Genomic DNA, 23,226 nt, shown 5'->3' on the forward strand with positions numbered 1-23,226 from the left:
GCCGCTGCTGCCGCCGCTGCCGGGCCCGCACAGACGCTCCGGCAATGGCGGCTCTCCTGCCCCACGGCCGCCCTGGGGGCGCCAGCGGGGCCGGGCTTGTCCCCGCTCTGCCCAATCAGCGCGCGCCAGAGCCACGAGTGACAGCAGAAGCAGCCAATCGCAGCCAGCGGCGGGCTCTGCACACGGCACGGCCTCGCCTGCCTTGGGCTGAGCTCCGCCATTTCTCGTTAGCCTGGGCTGAGGAGCGGCCCCGGCGCTGGGCCCGGCCCGGGCAGGAGGCCAAGGAAGCGCCGCTGCGCTGAAGCGCCGGGAGCTCGGGGTGCCTGGGAGCTGAGGGCGCTGCGAGCTGCGGGTGAGTCCGGGATGGAGCAGGGCTATGCCGGAGCGAGGCCAAAACTCTGTGACTCTCCTTCCTGCCCTGGGCGGGGAGCCGAACACACAAGGAAAGGCTCGGGGTTTGGATGAGGGTGGGGACAGTTCAATCCTTGGTCACGGGCACAGCACACCTGACTTGGGGAAATTAATTGAATTTATTGTCCGACATATCAGGACAAACAAATGAGAAGTAAAGTAATTCCTACGGAAATCCATCTTCCCCCCCGCTCTCCCTCCTTCCCGGGCTTAACTTTCTGCCCCTCTCCGTCCCCCTCCCCGCCCAGAGGCACAGGGATGGGGGTCACAGTCAGGTCATGTCAGTGCCTCCCCCTGAGGGACAGGAATCCTTGTCCTGCTGCAGCCTGGGGTCCCTGCCAGGGGCCAGAGTCCCTCAGGACCAGGCTGCTCCAGCGGGGATCGCCAGGGGGATCCCCGAGTCCGGCCAGGAGCCACTTCCATGGCTCTGCAGGGGCTTCCCCCGGGCTCGGGGCCTCTCTCAGGCACCCCCTGCTCCGGCCCGGCCTCATTGCCCCCCTCACCCCCCATGCAGCGAGTGCCCGGGCAGGGAGATCCACGATTTTCACGGAGCTGAATCTTGGTGTTTCTGAGCTTTATTGGGCTAAATGTTGGTACTTTGGTTTCTTGTGAGGGCTGAACATTTCTATTTTGGAGGGGATTTTGAGTGAATCTTGTTTGATGAGTTTTTGATCTGTTTTGATGTTTGGAGGGTGTTTGGGCTGAATCTTGGTGTTCTGGAGATTTTTCCAGATACAAGATGCCCAGTGATTTTCTGAGATGAACTTGGAGAAGGAGGAATCCCCAGCCCAAGGCGCTCTCCTGTTGTTTTTTTCTCCCCAGCCAGGATTTTACGTTCCCAAGCCGTGTCCAGATGGAGGAGGAGGAGGAAAAGCCCCGGAGATGCTGCACAAGGAGGGGCTGCAAACCCAATCCAAGGAGCTGCGAGGAGGAAAGACCCTCCCTGTGCCACGAACACGGCCAGAGATCCAGCCGGAGCTCAGAGCTGGGGGAGAAGCCCCACAAGTGATTGGAATGTGGGAAGGGCTTTAGCTACAGCTCTGACCTGATCCAGCACCAGGTGATCCACACTGGGGAAAAGCCCTACGAGTGTGGGGAATGTGGGAAGAGCTTCAGCCAGAGCTCCACCCTGAGGAGTCATCAGGTGATCCACACAGGGGAACGGCCCTACACCTGCTTGGAATGTGGGAAGAGCTTTGGGTGGAGCTCTGGCCTGAGAAAACACCTGCGCATCCACACTGGGGAGAGGCCCTACGAGTGTCCCGAGTGTGGGAAGAGGTTTCAGACCAGCTCCAATGTCCTCATACATGAGCGGATTCACACAGAGGAGAGGCCCTTCCGCTGCCCCGACTGCGGGAAGGGCTTCAAGCAGAACGGCAACCTCGCCGTCCACCGGCGCATCCACACTGGGGAGAGGCCCTACGAGTGTCCCCAGTGTGGGAAGAGCTTCTCACAGAGATCTAACTTGACCCGACACCAACGGAGGCACCAGTAAGGGAAGCCCTGCGAGTGCCCCGAGTGCGGGAAGAGCTTCGTGCGCTGCTCCAGCTCCATCCCCCATGGGAGGATCGGCGTTGGATGATCCCCAGTGACCCCCGTTGGGCAGAGCCCTGGTGATCCGTGGTCCTGGTGATCCGTGTTGGGAAGACACCTGGCTGGGAGGCTCCACATCTTCCTGGCTCCCTGTGGGCACCTGGATGAAAGCAAGGGAATGGAAATTCAACAGGATACAGAATGACAGTGGGAATTGTTGACTTTCAATCCTCAAGAACCTTTTGCCTCAGGAGCTGTGTGGGCAGAGAAAAGGGGGTGACACCGGACATGGGGGCCCCGAGGGGAGCACACAGGCTCTGTGGGGGGGGAGGACACGACCCCTGGGACCCCCCCCTCACCTTCCTGTACAGGCAGAAGCCGAGCCCCAGTGCCAGGAAGATGAAGGCCAACATGGAGCCGCCCATCCCCGTTAGCCTCTTGCTGCGGGTGGCATTTCATGGCATCCCTGGGGCACCTGCCGGCGTCAGGACCCCCAAAACCTCTCACAGACACCCCAACCTCCTCCAAGGACCCTCCCAGTCTCCCCCAGCCCACCCAGGACCCTTTGAAAACTCTTTTGGAGTCACTAATTTTAAACAATTAAGAATTAGAGAAAAATTATAGATTATGGCTAGAGATAGGCCTTGCTGGAACTAGTTAGAGCTAATGATTTAAGTGAGAAGCAGGATTTGAGATAATGAATCTCAGACTTAGGTAAAAAATTACTTTTCATTGTATGTTTCTTCAGCTGTGCTTATAATGTGAAAAGAGAAATTGATAAACAGGTTCAGGAAGATCAGAGACCTTACATCTGGAAACCCATTTCAAAGTCACAAGGAAGGAAATTGGAATTGTACCAAATGTTATTTGTAATGTCCACCATTGTAAAGGTAGAAAGGTGAGAGTGAGGAAGAGCGGTTTTCCTTCATCTCTTGATGACCCCTACATGTCAAAATGACCCTCTCCTCAAATTACAGAGCCTACCATGCGGGCATAATGACTTTTTAAATCATTACCGTGCATTTTCACCAAACCTGGGGAATGGGAAGTGTTAGCATTATGCATTTCTATTAATATGTATTAGTATTTTGGAAATTCAAGACTTGTGAATAAATAGACACTGGAATCTTTTGTCAACTTGCAGTGTGTATTAAGGGGATGACTCCTGCACTCACCCAGTGCTGTGATTAAACATCCACTTTGTAACTTTAAACTGTTGGAGAGGTTTTTTGTCCATTAACAGATTGATGTTGATACCGGATCAATATCGCTATTTTGGTAAATCACTCCCAGTCTCTTCCCAGCCTCCCCAGGACCCACCAGAGCCCCTCCTGTTCCTCTCAGGATCCCACAGCCCCCTCCCAATTTCTCCCCACTGCCCCAGGACCCCCAAACCCGCTCCCAGTCCCTTCCCAGCCCCACCAGGACTCATCAATACTCTTCCCAGTCTCTTCCCAGCACAACCAACCTCATCCCAATCCCTGCTTTCCAATGCCCAATCTCCTTCCAGCTCCTCCAGTTTCACTCAAATCCCTCCCAGTGACACCCAGCACCCCTAAACTCCCTCCCAGTGTCCACCAGGACCCCCAGAACCTCATCCCACCCTCCCCAACATCTTCTAATCCTTTTCTCAGCCATTTTTGACCCCCAAACCCCTCTCCCAGTTTAAACCAGTCTATCTCAAACTCCCTCCCGGTTCCTCCCAGCACACCCCAATCCCCCTCTGTGCCCCCCCAGTGCCTCCCCCGCTGCCCCCGGCGCTGTGGGGGCCGGGCCGTGCCCCAGTGCCGGCTCAGGGGGTGCTCCAGGCTGACGTGCTCCACCTGGCAGCTGGAGCTGAGCCCGCATTGCCGGGGGCGGTTTCCAGCAGCACCAGGAGCTGCTGGCTCCAGTCCCCGCTGGGGAGCACGGCAGTGGCCAGCACGTGGCCCGAGAGCTGCTGCTGGCCCTGGGAACAGCTCAGCTGGATGTGGGCAGGGGAGAAATCCATCAGGGAGCAGAGCAGGCGGCCGGGGCCGGGCTGGGAGCTCGAGGGCACCAGCGAGATGGACACGCTGGGAACACTGGGAGAGAGTGGAGACAGAGTGGGATCAGCTGGGGGGGAACTGGGAGAGATGGGTGAGGAGTGGTGTGGCATTGTGAGGGACTGGGAATGGACTGGGAGGGACTGGGGTGGCACTGAAAGAGATGAAAGTGGATACTGGGACACTGTTAGAGGGTGTGGACTTCTGGGAGTGGAGTGGGAATGAATTCGAAATGGACTGGGAATGGGCTAAAAAGGAGTAGGAGGGACTCTGGGGCTTCTGGGCGGGACTGTGGTGGCACTGGGAGGGACTGTGGTGGCACTGGGAGGGACTGGGAATGAAGTGCGCGGCACTGGAAGGCCGAGTCCAGCGCGGGGCTCTCGGCTCTGTGGATCTGCCCGGCAACTGATGAGTCATCAGAGAGACGCGATCTGATTGGCTGAGGGACGGCAGATCCACGGAGGGGCGAGATGGACAGGCGGGGTCACTGGGAGTGACTGGGTGTCCTGGGGTGACTTTATGATACTGGTATCCCCAATCGTCTGGTTTATGTTATATATTAAGTTCTGCACCTTTAAGACTGACTCTGAGAGCAAGAGAGGGGGGTAGAAGAAGCCGCAGTTTGTGTTAAAGAAAATATAACTCCCACACATCTCGCTCCTGGACTGTGTTGTCTGCAGCACGGACAGACAGCGGGACAGAGCTTCTCCCTGGTTTTTAGTTAGTTTTAGCCAGCTGAGGCAGAGTTCCCCGGACCTTTGTTTTTTCCCTTTTTTCTGGATCTGTGCAAGCCTGCTCTGGACTGAACACCCAGCCAAACCCCGGGAGCTCACGCCTGTGGCCCACCGGGGCCTGGGCCTCGGCACTTTCCAGCGCCGGAGGGACTGATAAGAACCTGAGCGAGCCGAGCTACACCACATGAAAAGGACTTTTCTTCCTAGATTTGCCACCCCATCGAACAGCAAGAGGTTTTATTACTATTATTTAATATTACTCAATTTCTGTTAAATAAACAGCTTTTTCCACTTCTCTCCAAAGAATTTTTTTTTTTTTTTTCTCTCTTTTCCCGGACCAGAAAGTGAAGAGGGGCATTTCCCTGGGGAAATCCCCATTTGGAGTTTTCCTCCCTAATTTGCCCTAAACTAGGACAAATATAGTTTTTGGCGCCCAACGAACAGGGGCAAGAGAAAGTGGAAAAACCTGTACTGATTGTTGGTTGTATTTATTCTGTATTGGGATAAAGCAGTCAGCAGCCATGTTGCTTGGATACATAATATCTCTCGGGGTGGAAGCCTTCATGTGGATCTGGTCCCTAAAAGTTTTTGAGGTTTTAATACCTGTCTTTGCCCTCTTTCCCAGTAGAGGGGCACGGATTAGAATGGTTATTGTGCTGGGCTCGGTGATAATGATTTATAAGAAGTTTATAGAACTACTGAAGTTTCTGTCAGGTATGTTTGGCTTATGGTTTCTTCGCCCGACCCTGCCTCCCAGTCCCAGTAGCACATTTTGGGAGTTTATTAGTAATTGTACCCAGTTTGTTAGAGGAAGAGCAGGGGATGAGGCTTTCCAGCCTTTTCTTTCCTTCTTCTCCTTTGAATCTGTTATGTCCCTCTTTGAGAATATCCAGTTTCCCCTGAGTGTTAAGGATACCACTTTCTTGTTAGTTCAGCTGTTAGGTTTCCTCTATATGGTCTGCAACTTCTCTAGAATGAGGGCTGAGATATCCAGAAGAGCCAATGAGACCCCTGCCCCGGAAGTAGACTCAGGTGTGAGAAATCCTGAGTGGAGTAGAGAATGGGAGAGAATTGGCCGAACTCTGAAGGAATTCTCTGATCCCCCAGCCTGGGAATTTTCACTTGAACAAATTCAGAACCCAGATGAAGTAGGGAAATATCTGGAAGAGAATTGCTGTGATGATTCTAAGCAGAAAAATATCATTGCAATAAGCTGGGCCCTAGCGTATGCTTATCGCACGGTGCTAGATACTGTAGGGCAGGCAGATAAATCAGCAGCTACCCCAGTCACTCAGGCTGCAGCCAAACCAGACAGTGAGCCTAAGCCAGTGGCCACACCAGACAGTGAGCCTAAGCCAGTGTCTGTTGCTCCTACCACGAGAGGTATGAAATTCAAAACGAAAACCCATCGGCCAGTAGATGATGATGATGGTGATGCGGGGGAAGGACCCTCAAGACCAGCAACTGATCAAAAATCAGAAGGCGCTGGTGAACCTTTCTCCCTGAAGTACCTTCGTGGCCTGAGAAAAGATTACACTCGACGACCTGATGAATCTATAATTAGTTGGTTAGTCCGTCTGTGGGATGCTGCAGGTGAGGCTACAGTTCTGGATGGCACTGAAGCGAGGCATCTGGGATCCCTGTCACACGATCCGGTTATCGACCAAGAAGTGATGAGGCGGGCTGACCCTTATAGTCTCTGGGAACGGGTCCTGAGAAGTGTGGCACAAAGATATCTGTGTGCAGATGATCTCTATATACAGCAAACTCATTGGAAAACCATAGAACAAGGGATTCAGCGCTTGAGAGAAATGGCAATAGTAGAGATTGTCTTCGTGGGTAACTTAGGTACTAGAAATCCAGACTTGGTGCCATGTACATCTGTGATGTGGCGAAAACTTGTTCGACTTGGGCCACAAGAATACGCTTCTGCTTTAGCAACAATGAAGCGGGATGACCGGGAGGAGACTGTGATGGATATGGCGAAGAAGCTTCGAGCATATGCAGATACCGTGCATGGCCCCATACAGACAAAAATTGCAGCTATGGAAACACGTATACAAAACTTTCAAGACAAAATGGAGGAGAATTTCAAGAAACTCAGGGAGGACCTTGTTCCAGTCTCGGCAGTACAGACCAAGAGCCCTGGTACTCAACGCAGAAGTTCCCCAGATAGAGAGAAAAGGCTACGAGCTGAGCTGTGGTTTTTCCTACGTGACTGTGGAGAAAACATGAAAAGATGGGATGGAAAATCTACTGGTGCTCTGGCACAGCGGGTGCGTGAATTGGAAGACAGCAAGACTCAGGGGGGATACTCCACCAAAAAGAAAGCCGCTCCAGTAGCCTGTAGTCAAACTGACAAGTATGATGATGACATGTCTGATTCCCTTGAAGGAACCTCCAAGACATATACCCAAGGAAAGAAGGATAACCAGGCTTAGAGGGGCCCTGCCTCTAGCCAGGTAGAGGCTAGGGAAAACCGTGTCTTTTGGACTGTGTGGATTCGTTGGCCTGGCACATCAGAACCACAACGATATGAGGCCTTGGTTGACACTGGTGCACAGTGCACCCTAATCCCATCAAGATATGTAGGGGCAGAATCTGTTTCTATTGCTGGTGTGACAGGCGGATCACAGGACTTGACTTTAGTGGAAGCTGATGTGAGCCTGACTGGAAATGAGTGGAAGAAGCACCCCATTGTGACTGGCCCAGAGGCCCCATGCATTTTAGGCATAGACTTCCTCCGAAGTGGGTATTTTAAGGACCCAAAGGGACTTAGGTGGGCATTTGGGATAGCAGCTGTAGAGACAGAGGGTGTCCAGCAATTGAACACCTTGCCTGGACTGTCAGAGAACCCATCTGCTGTAGGACTCCTGAAGGTGGAAGAACAGTGAGTGCCAATTGCCACCTCGACGGTGCACCGCCGACAATATAGAACAACTCGAGATGCTGTGATCCCCATCCACAAGATGATCCGAGAACTGGAGAGCCAAGGGGTGGTCAGCAAAACCCACTCACCCTTCAACAGCCCCATCTGGCCTGTGCGCAAGTCTGACAGAGAATGGAGATTGACTGTGGACTATCGTGCATTAAATGAAGTGACTCCACTGCTGAGCGCTGCCGTGCCGGACATGCTGGAGCTCCAGTACGAGCTGGAGTCCAAAGCAGCAAAGTGGTACGCCACTATCGACATTGCTAATGCATTTTTCTCCATTCCCCTGGCAGCAGAATGCAAGCCTCAGTTTGCCTTCACGTGGAGGGGAGTGCAGTACACCTGGAACCGACTGCCCCAGGGGTGGAAGCACAGCCCCACCATCTGCCATGGACTGATCCAGGCTGCCCTGGAAAAGGGTGATGCTCCAGAACATCTGCAGTACATTGATGACATCATTGTTTGGGGAAAGACGGCTGAAGAGGTCTTTGAGAAAGGAGAGAAAATCATCCAGGTTCTCCTGAAAGCCAGTTTTGCCATCAAGAAGAGCAAAGTTAAGGGACCAGCTCGTGAAATTCAGTTCTTGGGGGTAAAGTGGCAAGATGGACGGCGTCAGATTCCTACTGATGTCATCAACAAGATTACAGCAATGTCTCCACCAGCCAACAAGAAGGAAACACAAGCTTTCCTAGGTGCCATAGGTTTTTGGAGGATGCACATTCCTGAGTACAGCCAGATCGTGAGCCCTCTTTACCTGGTCACCCGCAAAAAGAACACTTTCCAGTGGGGCCCTGAACAACAACAAGCCTTTGCTCAGATCAAACAGGAGATTGCTCATGCTGTAGCCCTTGGCCCAGTCAGAACAGGACCAGATGTGAAGAACGTGCTTTACTCTGCAGCCGGGAGCCATGGTCTGTCCTGGAGCCTTTGGCAGAAAGTGCCTGGGGAGACTCGAGGCCGACCACTGGGATTCTGGAGCCGAAGCTACAGAGGGTCCGAAGCCAACTACACTCCCACAGAGAAAGAAATCTTAGCTGCCTATGAAGGAGTCCAAGCCGCCTCAGAAGTGATTGGCACAGAAGCACAACTCCTCCTGGCACCCCGACTGCCAGTGCTGGGGTGGATGTTTAAAGGAAAGGTTCCCTCTACCCACCACGCCACCGACGCTACATAGAACAAGTAGATCACTCTCATCACACAGCGCGCCCGTATTAGAAACCCAAATCGCCCTGAGATTTTAGAGATAATTACAAACTGGCCGGAAGGTGAAAACTTTGGTCTCACTGATAAAGAGAAACAAGAACAAGTGACACGAGCTGAAGAAGCTCCACCGTACAACCAACTGCCAGCAGAAGAAACACGCTACGCTCTGTTCACTGATAGTTCCTGTCGCATCGTAGGGATGAACCAGAAGTAGAAAGCAGCCGTATGGAGCCCCACACGACAGGTCGCAGAGGCCACTGAAGAAAAAAGTAGATCAAGCCAACTTGCTGAACTCAAAGCTGTTCAACTGGCCCTAGATATTGCTGAAAGAGAGAAGTGGCCAAAACTCTACCTCTACACTGATTCATGGATAGTAGCCAATGCTCTGTAGAGATGGCTAGAAAAGTGGAAAAAGGCCAACTGGCAATGCAGAGGAAAGCCAATCTGGGCTGCTGATGAGTGGAAAGACATCGCCACCAGGGTAGAGAAACTGTCTGTGAGGGTCCGTCATGTAGATGCCCATGTTCCCAAGAGTAGAGCTAATGAAGAGCACCGAAACAATGAACAGGTGGATCAGGCTGCAAAGATAGAGGTGTCAAAGACAGACTTAGATTGGCAACACAAGGGAGAGTTGTTCCTAGCTCGATGGGCCCATGATGCCTCAGGCCATCAGGGTAGAGATGCCACCTATAAGCGGGCACGAGACCGAGGGGTGGATCTAACCACGGACAGTATTTCTCAGGTTATCCATGACTGTGAGACGTCTGCTACGATCAAGCAGGCCAAGCGGTTGAAGCCCCTCTGGTACGGTGGGCAGTGGTCCAGATACAAGTATGGAGAGGCCTGGCAGATTGACTACATCACACTGCCCCAAACCCGCCAAGGCAAGCGCTATGTGCTCACAATGGTAGAAGCCACCACAGGATGGCTGGAAACCTACCCTGTGCCTCATGCTACAGCCCGGAACACCATCCTGGGACTTGAAAAGCAGGTCCTTTGGAGGCACGGCACCCCTGAGAGGATTGAGTCAGACAATGGGACTCATTTCAAGAATAACCTTATAAACAGCTGGGCTAGGGAACATGGCATTGAGTGAGTGTACCATATCCCCTACCATGCACCTGCTGCAGGGAAAGTGGAGAGGTACAATGGACTGTTAAAGACTACCTTGAAAGCATTGGGTGGGGGATCTTTCAAAAATTGGGAGCAGCATCTAGCAAAGGCCACCTGGATAGTTAACACCCGAGGTTCCACCAACCGAGCAGGCCCAGCCCAATCCGAGGCCCTGTATATAGTAGACGGAGACAAAGTCCCAGCGGTACATCTCAGAGGTTTGTTAGGAAAGACAGTTTGGATCAATTCTACTTCGAGTGCAAACAAACCCATTCGTGGGGTTGTTTTTGCTCAGGGACCGGGTTGCACATGGTGGATAATGCGGAAAGATGGAACAACACAATGTGTACCTCAGGGAGACCTGATGGTTGGGTGAAGATCGTGAATTAATTCCCTTGTCTGTATAATGTATGTGTTGTAGAGTTAAAATATATATATATATTAATTTTGATAATAAGTTGACGATATGGGGATAAGGGGTGGAATGTCCTGGGGTGACTTTATGATACTGGTATCCCCAATCGTCTGGTTTATGTTACATATTAAGTTCTGCACCTTTAAGACTGGCTCTGAGAGCAAGAGAGGGGGAAGAAGAAGCCGCAGTTTGTGTTAAAGAAAATATAACTCCCACACATCTCGCTCCTGGACTGTGTTGTCTGCAGCACAGACAGACGGCGGGACAGAGCTTCTCCCTGGCTTTTAGTTAGTTTTAGCTAGCTGAGGCAGAGGAATTCCCTGGACCTTTGTTTTTTTCCTTTTTCTTGGATCTGTGCAAGCCTGCTCTGGACTGAACACCCAGCCAAACCCCGGGAGCTCACGCCTGTGGCCCACCGGGGCCTGGGCCTCGGCACTTTTCCAGCGCCGGAGGGACTGATAAGAAACTGAGCGAGCCGAGCTACACCACATGAAAAGGACTTTTCTTCCTAGATTTGCCATCCCATCGAACAGCAAGAGGTTTTATTATTTAATATTATTCAATTTTCTGTTAAATAAACAGCTTTTTCCACTTCTCTCCAAGGAAATTTTTTCCCTTTCCCGGACCGGTTGGTGGGGAGGGGCATTTCCCTGGGGAAATCCCCATTTAGAGTTTTCCTCCCTAATTTGCCTTAAACTAAGACAGTGAGAAAAGGGCATACCCAAAGCTCCCTTCGCAATGGAAGGGGAATTGTACTCTGAGAATGATTCAACCAGGATTTTTCCTTTTGTCAAGACGAGACAAATCAATTGGGGGTGTTGGTTTTTGAGGTCCTAAAAAGAAATAAAAGAGAATGGTTTTGAGCACCTCAAAAATGAGGAGATGAGAAATGGCCCCTGAACACATATTGGAAACATTCTTGAGCACAAGATGGAAGTTGGGGATATCGAACCCTAATTTTTGCATTATGAAACTCCAAGCTGTTGTAGAAATCATAACCAATAAAACAGCTGGGGCTATGGAACTAATAGCCATTCAGAGATAAAAAGCCAGAGCTGCAATATATCAGAGTAAGCTGGCTTTAAACTATTGGCTAAAAGAAGGGGTGTTCTGTGAGAAAATTAATACATCAGATTGTTGTTTTCAATGACAATAAAAATGCCATTCTAGATATCGCCAAAGGTATCAGAAAAATGGCCCATGTGCCAGTCCAAAAATGAAAATCAGTAATGACCACTAATGGGTGAGATAATGTATTGGGGATAAAGTAGTAGAAGAAGCTAAGTTCTTCCCCTTGTAGCAGTGCTACAGCTGGTTTAATATTTCTTCTTTGTTTAATCCCCCGTTTAAATTGGCTGATCACCAGTATATTTTAGGGCATAGAAAATGCCTACAGACTTGAAATTGGCTACATCTGGAATGGCAAAAACAAAACAAAAAAAAATCATGGTATTAAGAAAACAAAATAATGTGAAAGATCCATTGGAAGAAGCTAAATTGATTTGTGAAAAAAATGAACGAGTGCTAGAAGCTAGAAAACAAGAATTATTGCTCAAGCCAAATGATTTATAAAAAAAGAAGAGGAGGGGTTTGTTATAAATTTGTATTGTGATATTGGCTTTCGCAGATGAATCTTATATGTTAAATACTTTTAGCTATGTATGTACTTTTTTCTTACTAACAAGTCTTAAGCTTAAAAGAATTTCCTAGGTACAATGCAAGGAAACCCCAGAGGGCAAGGACAGTGGGGCCCAAGCTGTTATCAAGAGAACAGTAGAGCCCAAACTGTTATCAGCGAAAGACAGGAAGACCAGCTACCCTCAAAGGAAGGATGAGGGGCTTATGCTCTTATCGATGAGTGACCATTTCCAGAGGAAAGGAAACCAAACTCCAAAATAATGATGATCAGCAAAAACAGTGCTGACCAGCAGAAAAATAAGTTGTACAAGAGCATATTCTAAGAAGGCAGAACCAGGGAGGGAACACGCTTTGAATATGCATTAACCCCTCACAGCAGGGGAAGATAAAAGGGAGGGTCCCTGAGATACCAGGTGTGTTCCTGGCAACTGGCCAGGGCACCCGGCCGTTTTAACCCTTTGCTTTATTTCTTTTCTCTCCTAATTGTCTTTTTATTTATATTAAATTCTTTTTATAATTTATTAAGTGAATCTCGTTTTTAAGAACAATTAGGAGACAAAAAAAATAAAGCAAAGGGTTAAAACGGCCGGGTGCCCTGGCGGGTTGCCAGGAACACACCTGGTATCTTGGGAATACTCTTTTTATCCCCCCCTGCTGTGAGGATTTTATGCATATTCAAACATGTCCCCTCCCTGGTTCCGCCTTCTTAGATCATGCTTTTCCACAATTTTTTTATTTTCTGTTGTTCAGCATATTTTTTGCTGGTCATCATTATTCTAGCTGGTCAGCATTATTTGAAGTTTGGTTTCCTTTCTTTTGCAAATGGTCACTTGTTGATAACCATCTGGGCCTCTCATCCTTCCTTTTGAGGGCAGCTGGCCTTCATATCTTCTGCTGATAACAGTTTGGGCTCTATTGTTCTCCTGATAAGCAGCTTTGGCTCAACTGTCCTTGCCCTCTGGGGTTTCCTTGCCTTGTACCTAGGAAATTCTTTTAAGCTTAAAACTTGTTAACAAGAAAAAAGTACATACATAGCTAAAATGTATTTAACATATAATATTCATCTGCGAAAGCCAATATCACAATACAAATTTATAACAAGTTTTCTGAGAAGAAGATGAAGTTTGAGTGGTTTTTCGGGAAGCAGGCTTTGAGATGTAGAATCGTGGTGAGTTTTCTTTTTAGTCTGTGTAGTTTTTTTTGGGAAACCGACATTGAGATGTATGGTCCTGGAGAATCAGATCAGGTCGGTATCAGGCGTTAATCACCGAGTCGTTAGAGCGCTTATCTTGCTTGGGTGGACCCAGCTCTTCTCAGTGTTATCTTAATTGCTGGGTCATTCTCTTGCAAATTCCTGGTTTTCCAGCAGCTGCTTTTGAAATCTTAAGTTGCTTGTGGTTTTTGTTTTACATAAAACATGCTTTTATACATGATTTTATATGTGTACAATAAAACACAAATTATACCAACATATATTACACAACCATACACTCCACTGCCCAAACCCTGTCCCTGTTCTCTTACCCACACTCAAACATGCGTCCATTTTTCACTCACACATGCTCAAAACACCATGGGTTTTTGTGCTCTGGGCATCCCATCCTCGTTGCCAAGAACATCATGGGTGCTGGAAGATGCCCGTGCACAAAATTGCAAAGCAAGTCTTATTTTATTAGTTGCTGTTGCAAATAATACCTACAAACCCCTGGACTGGTGAAAAGCCACTGAGCAGCGGCAGGAGATGGAGCATGGTGCTCCAATGGGAGGGGCAGGCAGGCCATGCACCTTCAGGGCATGCCCTGCATCAAAAAGGCGTGCATTTTGTCCTTCTTGCCTCTCCTCTGCAGAACCAAGCCTCCTATCTTCTCCCCTGGACTGGAATTTTCCCAGTTACCATGTCATCTCACCCTTGGCCAGTACAGGAGGCAAGGTCACCATGCCAATAACAGCCTCATTGTTACTGTTCCTCTTTCACAGGCTAACTTCCCATCAATTGATCAATCCGTTGTTCCTCTTAAGGGTCAAATTCCCAGCAGTCGACCCATAAGGTTTCCTTCAAAGTCTGCTCTTTGTCATCCTGTTGGTGTGCACAACAGAGGACCAAATACGGCAGGGCCTTAGACACAACTTTGCTCCCTGACACACACAGGCTCCTTGTCCCACTACTGGCCTTCAGTAACACCTTTAACTCCACAATGCTGTGGATCCAGGCCTTCAGCACAGGGACCTTTCCAGCCTGATCTGCGCTCCTTCCTCTGCGTCTCTGCACAAAACACGGTGCAGGAGAGAACGGCAGGAGGGGCCTGTGTGTCACAGCGCTCTGGATTTGTGACCCTTCAGCTCCACAGAGATGCAGGTTAAGTGAAAAAGGCAAACTGTTTATTAACAGGGATGAACTGGAAAGGGAAAGAAGGGGATGGGCATGGACTGAGGGCTGGAGGGAAGGAGCTGTCAAAAGGGAGGAAGAATAGAGGGAAAAAAGGGGATGGGCACAGTCTGAGGGCTGGAGGGAGCTATCTACAGGCTGGGAGAGGGCTGAAGCCCCGTGAGAATCCCACAGGCTCAGCTGTGCCAGTTGTCTCCAGTGGCACTGGGAGGTAGTGTCCTCTTCAGTGTCTCCTGCTGCTGTTCTTGGGACACTTGTTTACTGGCAAACTGAGCTTGGATATTCTGGTTGCTGTGGGATGGAGCGGTGTCTTTCCTCGGGGCTTCAGTGGCTGGAAGAGAGAGGAGGAGAGGCACGGTCAGGGCATGCATCTGCAGGGATCCTAGGAGACATTCCTCCCAAGGACATTCCACCTGGCTCTTGCAATGGCCACAAGAGAGGACCAGACAACAGGATCAGCCAGAAGGTGCTGGCCACAGCTCCCACCCATGTCCCTGAAATCTCTCTGCTCTCTGCCCACACCGCCCTCACCCAGACAGGGAACGAAGCACTCTGCAGCTGGGCCAAGGATTGCAGCTCCCTGCCCAGGCATTGCAAGTGCCCCCCGCCAGCCCCCAGTGCCAGCCTGCTGCTCTCACTCACCCTCACTGAGGGTCTGCAGCTCTTCCTTGTGCGCCCTTGTTCATGAACATCCTGACCGTGCCTGGGAACACAGAGCCTGTCAGGGCCCCAGCAGCACAGCTCCCTGCCAGCGGCGCTGCCAGCCCTGGGGCCACACGGCCTCCCGCCCCGGCAGGGCTCAGCCCGGGCCCTTGCCGCATCCTGACTCAGCCCAAGGGCACGGCTGCCAGAGGCCGGCAGCAGCAGCCCCGAGGGCAGCCGGGGCTCCAGGGCGCCGGGCCCGGGTGTCGCTGCCGGGGCAGCAGCCGGGGCTGGGGCCGAGCTGCGGCGGGGCGGGGAGGGAGCCCGGGCTCGTGGCTCACCGATGAAGCTGACGGCCGCCTCTCGCAGGGACTCCTGTGGGCTGTCCAGATATGGCAGGGCCCGGCTCAGCTGCTCGGCCGCTCGGCTCTCGTCCTGTGCCAGCTGCAGAGAGCGGCAGGAGGGAAGGGTTGGTGCGGGCTCTGCCCCGCGGCCGGGCGCTGCCTGCGGCCAGCCCCGGCCTCCCGTGCCCGCCCAGCCCTGAGGCCCGGCCAGCAGCCCCACTGGGCTGGGGCTCTATCGACACCCGGCTCGGGGCCACAGGAGCCTGGAGAGGAACCCGTGTGGCCCAGGGAAGGGAGCAGCGTGTGGGGCACAGGCTGGAACCCCTGGGTGCAGCACTGGGCCACAGCTGCCAGCCCCACACACTGAGCACTGGGGCCAGGGAGCTTCTCCAGGCTGAGGCTGGGGTTTCCAGGCCGTCCTTTACCACACATTCGGCGATCTTCGACAGATCCTCTGTTGGCAGCACACACAGGAGCTCTGTGTTCTTCAAGAAGGTGGCAGCACAGTGCAGGGTTTCCCGAGAGGCCTGGAGAGATGCAGAGATGGCATTGCTGCCCAGGGCACAGGAGTTGCATCCCTGTGCCAAGGCCAGGAGGAAGCTGCAGCCTGGGAGGCAGCAGGGCAGGAAGCAGCCGAGCCCCCTCCCAGAGATCAACCAGCATCACACAAAACCTCACATCAGCCACACGCAGGTTCTCATCGTGGCAGTGCAAAATGAGTGGGAGCAGGCTCTGCTTCACAATTCCCTCCATTGCCTTTTTTCCCTCTTCCACTACCAGGTTCATGGCCTTGCAGAAGAGGTGAATGGAAAGCACCTGCACGTGGCTTTTGTCCTGGAGGAAAGAAGGAGGAAAAGATCTCAGCGCCAACTTCTCCAGCCCACCTGGGCAAAGGCCTGAAAATCCACAGGACCAAAGTTTGTGTGGGCAGTAGCCAGTGCCCGTGGCCGGGGCACAGAGCCTTACATGGTCAAAGAGAGGCACAAGTGGCTCAGCAATCTTGGGGGCAGCATTCCTTGATAAACGAAGATGTTTTCTCTTGAGCAGATTTGTGAACACAGACAGAGACATGCTGACCACTTCTCCGTCTGTGTCACTCAGCAGCTGCAGGACGCTTTTACACAGTCTGCGTATAGGTCTGGCCTGTGTGGAACACAAGGCTGTGCTGGGAAGCCCTGAACGGCTGCAGTGCCAAGACCGCCCTGGCACTGCAACCCCACCCTGCTGCTGCTGGGCCCAGAGGCCAAAGGCCTGTCCCAAAGCACTCAGGCAGGTGAGGCAGGAGAGCTGGGAGCAGCTGCCTCAGCTCCTGAATCACAGCCAGCCCAAGGGGCTGCTTTGCCCAGCACAGCTTCAGCCGCTGCCCCGTTCTCACCAGCGAGGGTTCCTTGCTGAGCACCACGAGGCCTCTGAGCGCCAGGCGACGCCTCTGCCTGCACTCGCTCTGCAGCTGCCTTGACGTGATCTCAAGGACACAGTACCCACAGTCACTCAAGTTTAGGCAATCCAGGACCTGAAGGGCACAGGGCAGTGACAGGGGAACCAGCCAGCAGGAGCCTGGAACTGCGCAGGGCTGGGCCCGGGCAGCAGCACAGGGCACGGGCACCGTCCCAGGCAGCTGTGGCTATGCAAGGGGACAGGGCTGGCAGGCAGCTCAGCGAGGTAGTGCTGGCCATCAGGCTCACCTCCACAAGGAATGCCAGGGAGGACAGATCCCAAGGTGCCTCCTCCCTGATGAGCCTCCGGATAAATTGGTGTGCGACATGGTAACACAAGGGCGTCAAGTTATGGCGCATCACCCTGGAAGGGGGGAAATGGCACCAAGACAATGAGGTGGGGGGTGGGGGGGCAAACCTCTCCCAGGGATGACTCACGGAGATCTGGCCTTTCCCCAGCATCCCTGGAGGGACTTGTGGGTGTTTTGGGACCATGGGGCTCCTTCTGGGCACCCTCCTCTCAGACTTCTCCAGTCTGCTCAGCCATCCCTCAATGGCACAGCCCTCTGGCCAGGACCACAGGGACTGTGGTAGGGCACCCTGGGCACAGGGCACACATTTCAGAGGCAGTGGTGAGAAGGGGTCTCACCTGGCCAACAGACCCACGGCATAGTGCTGGGTGTCAGCACGGAGCAGCGTTTCCCAGCCACACTTGCGCTCCATGGCCATCAACTCATTGTCATAGTGCAGAAAGCAGAGCAGAGCCTTCATGGTCTGCACTGCAAACCTGTGTGCAGAGCAAAGCCCAGGTCACATTGGGTGAATTGGTGTCAGCCACAAGGGCATGGGAAGGACAGGAGGACTGGCACCTGTTGGGTTTTTTGGGAAGGTGGTGTTCCTGCTGGCATGCTCTCCAGAAGTTATCAACTTCTGCCGGCATCAGCTGTGTGGTGGTGAAAACGTGCAACAGCAGAGCCGTAAACAGAGAGCTGGAATAATGCATCATCGCCTCATGGCGCTGAGGCACTTGCAGAATCACCCAGAGCACCAGAGTTGCCTGCAAAAGAAGCACACCAAGACAGCGCTCAGTGCCAAGGCGTCCATGGGGCAGAGCCCAAGGGGAGATGCAGGGGGAACAGCGGGCCTGGTGCCCCCTGGGCCTGCCCCTAGCCCAGGTTTCAGCCCAGCCTGAGGCAAGGAGAGGATGAAGAGCTGCTGGAGAAGCGACCTAGGGGACAGTCAAGGCCAGTTCCACAAACTCACAGCCAGAGCAAAAACGTCCTTGTTGTCCTCATCAGAGCTGCAGATGCTGCAAAGTGGCCAGTTCTCCATCACATGGAGCAGAGTTGGCAGCACCTTCTCCATTGCTGGTCCTGATGAGGCTATGGTTTGCCACATCACTGCAGCAGCTCTGTGAGATCAGAGCTCTGTGTCAGGGGTGTCTGAGTCACAGAGACATGCCCTGTGTAGCTGTGGGGTCCCAGGTGACAAAGCCCCAGTGCCCTGAGGGGCAGGGAGGGAGCATTGGCAGCAGCCTCAGGAAACAGAGGGGCCCGAGGCTCCTGGACCTCTCTACCTGTTGGGCAGAGCCCATTGGACAGGCTGTGCAGGGCAATGGACCCTAAAGGCCAGTGAGCCCTGAGCTCTCAAGGCACGTGGGCCCCATACCTGTCACACGATGGGGCACAGCGCAGGAGGGTCAGCACAACTTCGTCCGGGTATTCTTCAGCCAGCCTCACGATGTTAGTGGCCAGCCTGGCATCCACCGTAACGGAGCACATAAGACACTGGTGAATGCTCCGTACAATAGCTGGCACCTAGAGTAGGAATGGGGAAGACTTGGAGCGCTGTCCAAGGCAGCAGCTTCCCCAGCTTCTCCCAAGAAGTGCTTCCCTTCCTGCCACACTGTGCTGGCCTCAAAAGCTGAGGGGGCCCTGTGGATGTGGCTTGAAGGGGCACACGATCGTGGCAGACCTCCAGTTCTGGCCCCTGGCTGGCTACCTGCTGGTCAGAAGGAACACCCCCCTTTCAAAAACATCCGTATTAGATGCATGACTCACCGTGGGAGGGGGCGTAGTGTCAGTATTTGTGATGCCCTGAGTCTCTCTGGTGTTTGGAATGGCCATGTCCTCAGTCAGTGCCACATCAGAGTTTGCCCTGGCATCACTCACCGCAGCATCAGAGTCTTGTGAGGGCGCAGCTGAATCTGGGCTGACATCAGGCTCTGCCTGGAGCTCGGTCAGCCCGGAGTCAGGCTCAGCTGTGCCCTCAGTTCCCATGGGGCTGATCTTTCTATGCCGAATTGGCAGGAACCGGCGGAACCTCTGTGCAGAATGAACAAAGGACAGGGAAGAGAGGCATGTTCCAAGGAGTGCTCCATGTGCAGAGCTGGGCTGAGCAGTGACAGCAGGCCCAGCCCAGGTGGGGATGGCTGCAGGTACCTTCAGCATTTTGCGGAAGCGGCCACGGGCAGGCTCCTGCTCTTGTGTCCTGTCCATGGCTGCATCTGTCAAAGAGCAGCCAGAGCTGAGGGGCTGCGGGAGAGGCCGGAGAACACAGCCCAGCCCTGCACTCCCCAGGCAGGGACAGCCCTGGGGTGGCTCAGGGGATGGAGCACGGCCACTGCCAGGGGTCAGACCCAGCCCATATTCCGTCCTGCCCTTGGGAATGTCCACATGGGATGGGATGGGATGGGATGGGATGGGATGGGATGGGATGGGATGGGATGGGATGGGATGGGATGGGATGGGATGGGATGGGATGGGATGGGATGGGATGGGATGGGATGGGATGGGATGGTGCAGGGCCCAGCTGGCTGCAGCTTCAGCCCTGCGGCCCAGCTCTGCCACTCACCATCCTGCCCTTGCTGGAACTGCTCTGGCTCTTCAGGGTGTTCTGCTGGGGCAGCTCCAGGGTCGGTGTTTCTGTTCCGTCGGAACACTCTGAATAGCCTGAAGAATCTGCCCGCCATGACAAAATCGGGCCTTGGGAGCACCTTCTAAAGAGATGTCAACGGAAAGCTCCGGCTCACCAAGACCCACAGTCTGCTCACAACGTGAGCTGTAGGAGTTACGCCTCAGAAAAGCTCCGGGTCAGGCACTAACGAGTGGGCTGTGTGGGGGCTCCTCACAGCACCACTCTGGCGTGTCCTGTCCCGTCGCATGCACCAGGCACTCTGGTGTGCTCTTGTCACCGCCAGCTCTTGTCCATTCCACCGTTCCATTCCACGGTTACCAGGCTGCGCCGTGTCACTAACGGCCCTTGCACGCCCTGCCACCTTCCTGGTTCCGCCCCCATCCCCCCCAAAGTGGCCCAGGATGGAAGGAATCCCTTGCCCAAAGTGTCTAAGACAGCCTGACAGGATCTTTAGGAACAGCTCCAACCATCAGCAAACGCTGCCCTGCTCTGCAGGCTCAGGGCAGCAGAAGGAGCCCCCAGGGCTGCCGAGGCAGCCGCAGCAGGAAGGGCACGGGGCCTTGCACAGAATCTGTACAGGGGCCTGGCAGCACTGAAATCAGCAGGTGTGGCAGAGTCCCCACCGAGGCAGACCTGCCACCCCAGCCGAGCCCTGGCAGTGCTGGTGCCCTTCTCCTGCCCCAGAGACCTGTGCCCCTGGGGGGCTTCTGTGCCAGAGGGCCAAAGCCAAAGCCCCGTGCATTGGGGGCTGGGCTCCTTCCTTCGGGGTCTTGGCAGGAGCTCGTGGAGCTATTGCTGGCCACTCCTGCTATCTGTCAGATGATGTTGCTCCTTCCTGGAATGATGTTTTTCATGGAAGGGGTTTGCAGTAGCACAAAAACACCATCAGCTGCTGAGTTTCCCAGGATGGCTAGATTGTACAGAGGCACTGTCCTGTATCAGTGGGATCTTCTCTGTCTTTTTCTGGGACAAACATTAGCCCAGTCTCTGATGGTCAAGGCTCCAGTTGCTGTGTGTCTGTCTGTGGTACAGCTGATGCAAGGCAAACATTTCCTCCAGAGTCCTGCTTGAACAGTCACAGAGCTACATCTATTTTTACATTAGTAATTTTTACATTAGTAATTTTAATTTTTTTTTAAGTTTTCCAGAGCCTGCTGACTGTTTTCAAGGTTTTCTCTCTGTCCCCAGTGCACATTCTCCAGAAATTGTGCTTTCACATCCTTTTGCATTTATTAAAGTTACCTGCAATGACCAGTCAATCAAAGCCCTGGGAAAACTTCAACTTCAAGGTGAAACCGGGCAAAATATTTATCTCCCACATCTGAAGCCATCAATTGCCAAGTACTGTCCTCAGTACACCTGTAGGTGTGCTGATGCCATTTCAAAGCGGTTGCCAATGAAAACAAATTTTAATAGTTTTGTAGTTTCCACATTGGAATTAAAATCCTTGACTAGAAAAATCACATGTCAAAATTTTTAAGACTCTTACAAACCAGAGCTGTCATTTTCGCCTTGCATTTTATAGTCTCTGAACAGTCACAGAAGGTTTTAGTTCTAGACAGTACAGAAAAAGTCCTTGGTGTTCAGCTATACTTTTATATCAGCATATACTCCTGATGATTATTTTAGGCAGGAGCAGCAAACTCAAGAATGAGCCAAACAGGCTGTTCCTGTGTTCTCATGTCCTGAGTCTCTCTCTCTCTCTGTGTCACGACGGCGCCAAGGCCGCTGTCATGGGACACCTGAATGTGGAAGGCGAGCCCGCCCTCAAGCACGGCCATCCAAGTCAGTCACGGGCACAGGCTGCAGCTGAAGCTGCCAAGCGTTGCTGTGAGGCTGGCAAGTCAAGAGAAAGCCATTGTGGCCAATTCTGCTGAAGCCTTTTGCCAAACCAAAGGCAGCTGTGCCCACAGCCTCCCCCTGTTTGGCACCCGGCTGCTGCGGACGCCTCAGTGCACAGGTGCTGACGTTCGGGCTGCTGCTGTTCCTGTGCACACTCTGCTGCTGTTCCTGTGCCCACTCTGCTGCTGTTCCTGTTCCCACTCTGCTGCTGTTCCTGTGCACACTCTGCTGCTGTTCCTGTGCCCACTCTGCTGCTGTTCCTGTGCACACTCTGCTGCTGTTCCTGTGCCCACTCTGCTGCTGTTCCTGTGCACACTCTGCTGCTGTTCCTGTGCACACTCTGCTGCTGTTCCTGTGCACACTCTGCTGCTGTTCCTGTGCCCACTCTGCTGCTGTTCCTGTGCCCACTCTGCTGCTGTTCCTGTGCCCACTCTGCTGCTGTTCCTGTGCACACTCTGCTGCTGTTTCTGTGGGCTCCAGAGCCGCTTGGGCAGCAGTGACTGGGCAGCCCTGCTGGAGGAGACATCGCTGCCCTCCCCATGGTGGCAGCAGCTCTGTGGGCCCCGAGCTCTGTGTCAGGAGAGCCTTGGTCACAGCAGCGTGGCCTGGGCAGCCGTGAGGGCCCGGCCTGGCCGCCAGCCCTGCCTCTGCCCACTGCCCCTTATCGCAGGCACCCAGTGGCCATGGCCTGGCAGCACCCCCCTGCCCTCCATGTCCCCAGCCAGCCCAGCCTGGGCACCTTGGGCTGTCCCCACCCTCCTGGAGGGGTGGTGTCCCAGCCTCGAGGGCTTCTGCTGCAGGCCTGGGAGACTTTTTGGGGAAGCGCCAGATCAGCCGGGTGTCAGGAACCAGGCGGCTGCCCAGGGGCTGCTTATGGCCTCTGACACCCAGTTCCTCAGGTCTTCCCACCACCCCGGCCCCTCAGGGGCCTCCTATCCACTCGGAGCCTCCTGCCATCCACTCCCTCACACATCCCCCTTGTGCCTTCCCACTGCCTTGTCCCGTCAGGGCCTCCACAGCCCCTCATCCCTTCATTGCCTCCCAGCACCCTGTTCCCTCAGGGTCTCCCCCAGCGTGGCCCGGCAGCAGCGCCGCAGCCCCACAGGAGCTCCAGAGGAGCTGGATCAAGAGGCACCTGGGAGCCCTCAGCAGCCCAGGCAGCACCACACGGGCACGAGGACACAGATGGCACTTCCTGGCTGGGACAGGGGTTGTGCCCTCAGCAAAACCACCAAAGGCCAAGGGGCTTCTGGCCATTTTCCCTTCACCACTGCACACCCCAGCAGGTTGCTGAGCACAAGCACCCTTTTCCCTCTCTTCCCCGATATCCTGCGGACCTTGGGCAGCAAAAGAAAGCTCCTGGGAGTCTGTGTATTTATAACATATCCTATATTTACATACTTAACACAAAAACAAAAATAAGGAAAGAACAATTTTGTAGAAAAATAAAATCCTGGCTGGCTCAGGTGGCCCCAGCAGACAGAGCCTCCCAGATCAGCTCTCAGCAGAGCTCCAGCAGCGCATCCAGTCAAGGCCTGAGAGATGAGACCGTGTCCTCTGTGCCATGTGGAGCTGATCTTGCAGGTTTCCAAAGACGGAATATTGAGTTCTCTCTACTGCCTGGAGGATATAAAGGTTTTGAATTGCCAGGCTTCTG

At 53.3% G+C, this 23,226-nt stretch overlaps 1 pseudogene; it reads left to right on the plus strand.

Annotated features, from left to right (window-relative positions):
• LOC131588452 (zinc finger protein 208-like) overlaps nucleotides 1-23,226 on the plus strand; it is a 443,404-nt pseudogene that overhangs the window by 402,717 nt on the left and 17,461 nt on the right.

Source organism: Poecile atricapillus, chromosome 26, assembly GCF_030490865.1.
Source record: "Poecile atricapillus isolate bPoeAtr1 chromosome 26, bPoeAtr1.hap1, whole genome shotgun sequence".
In the NCBI taxonomy this organism is placed as follows: domain Eukaryota; kingdom Metazoa; phylum Chordata; class Aves; order Passeriformes; family Paridae; genus Poecile; species Poecile atricapillus.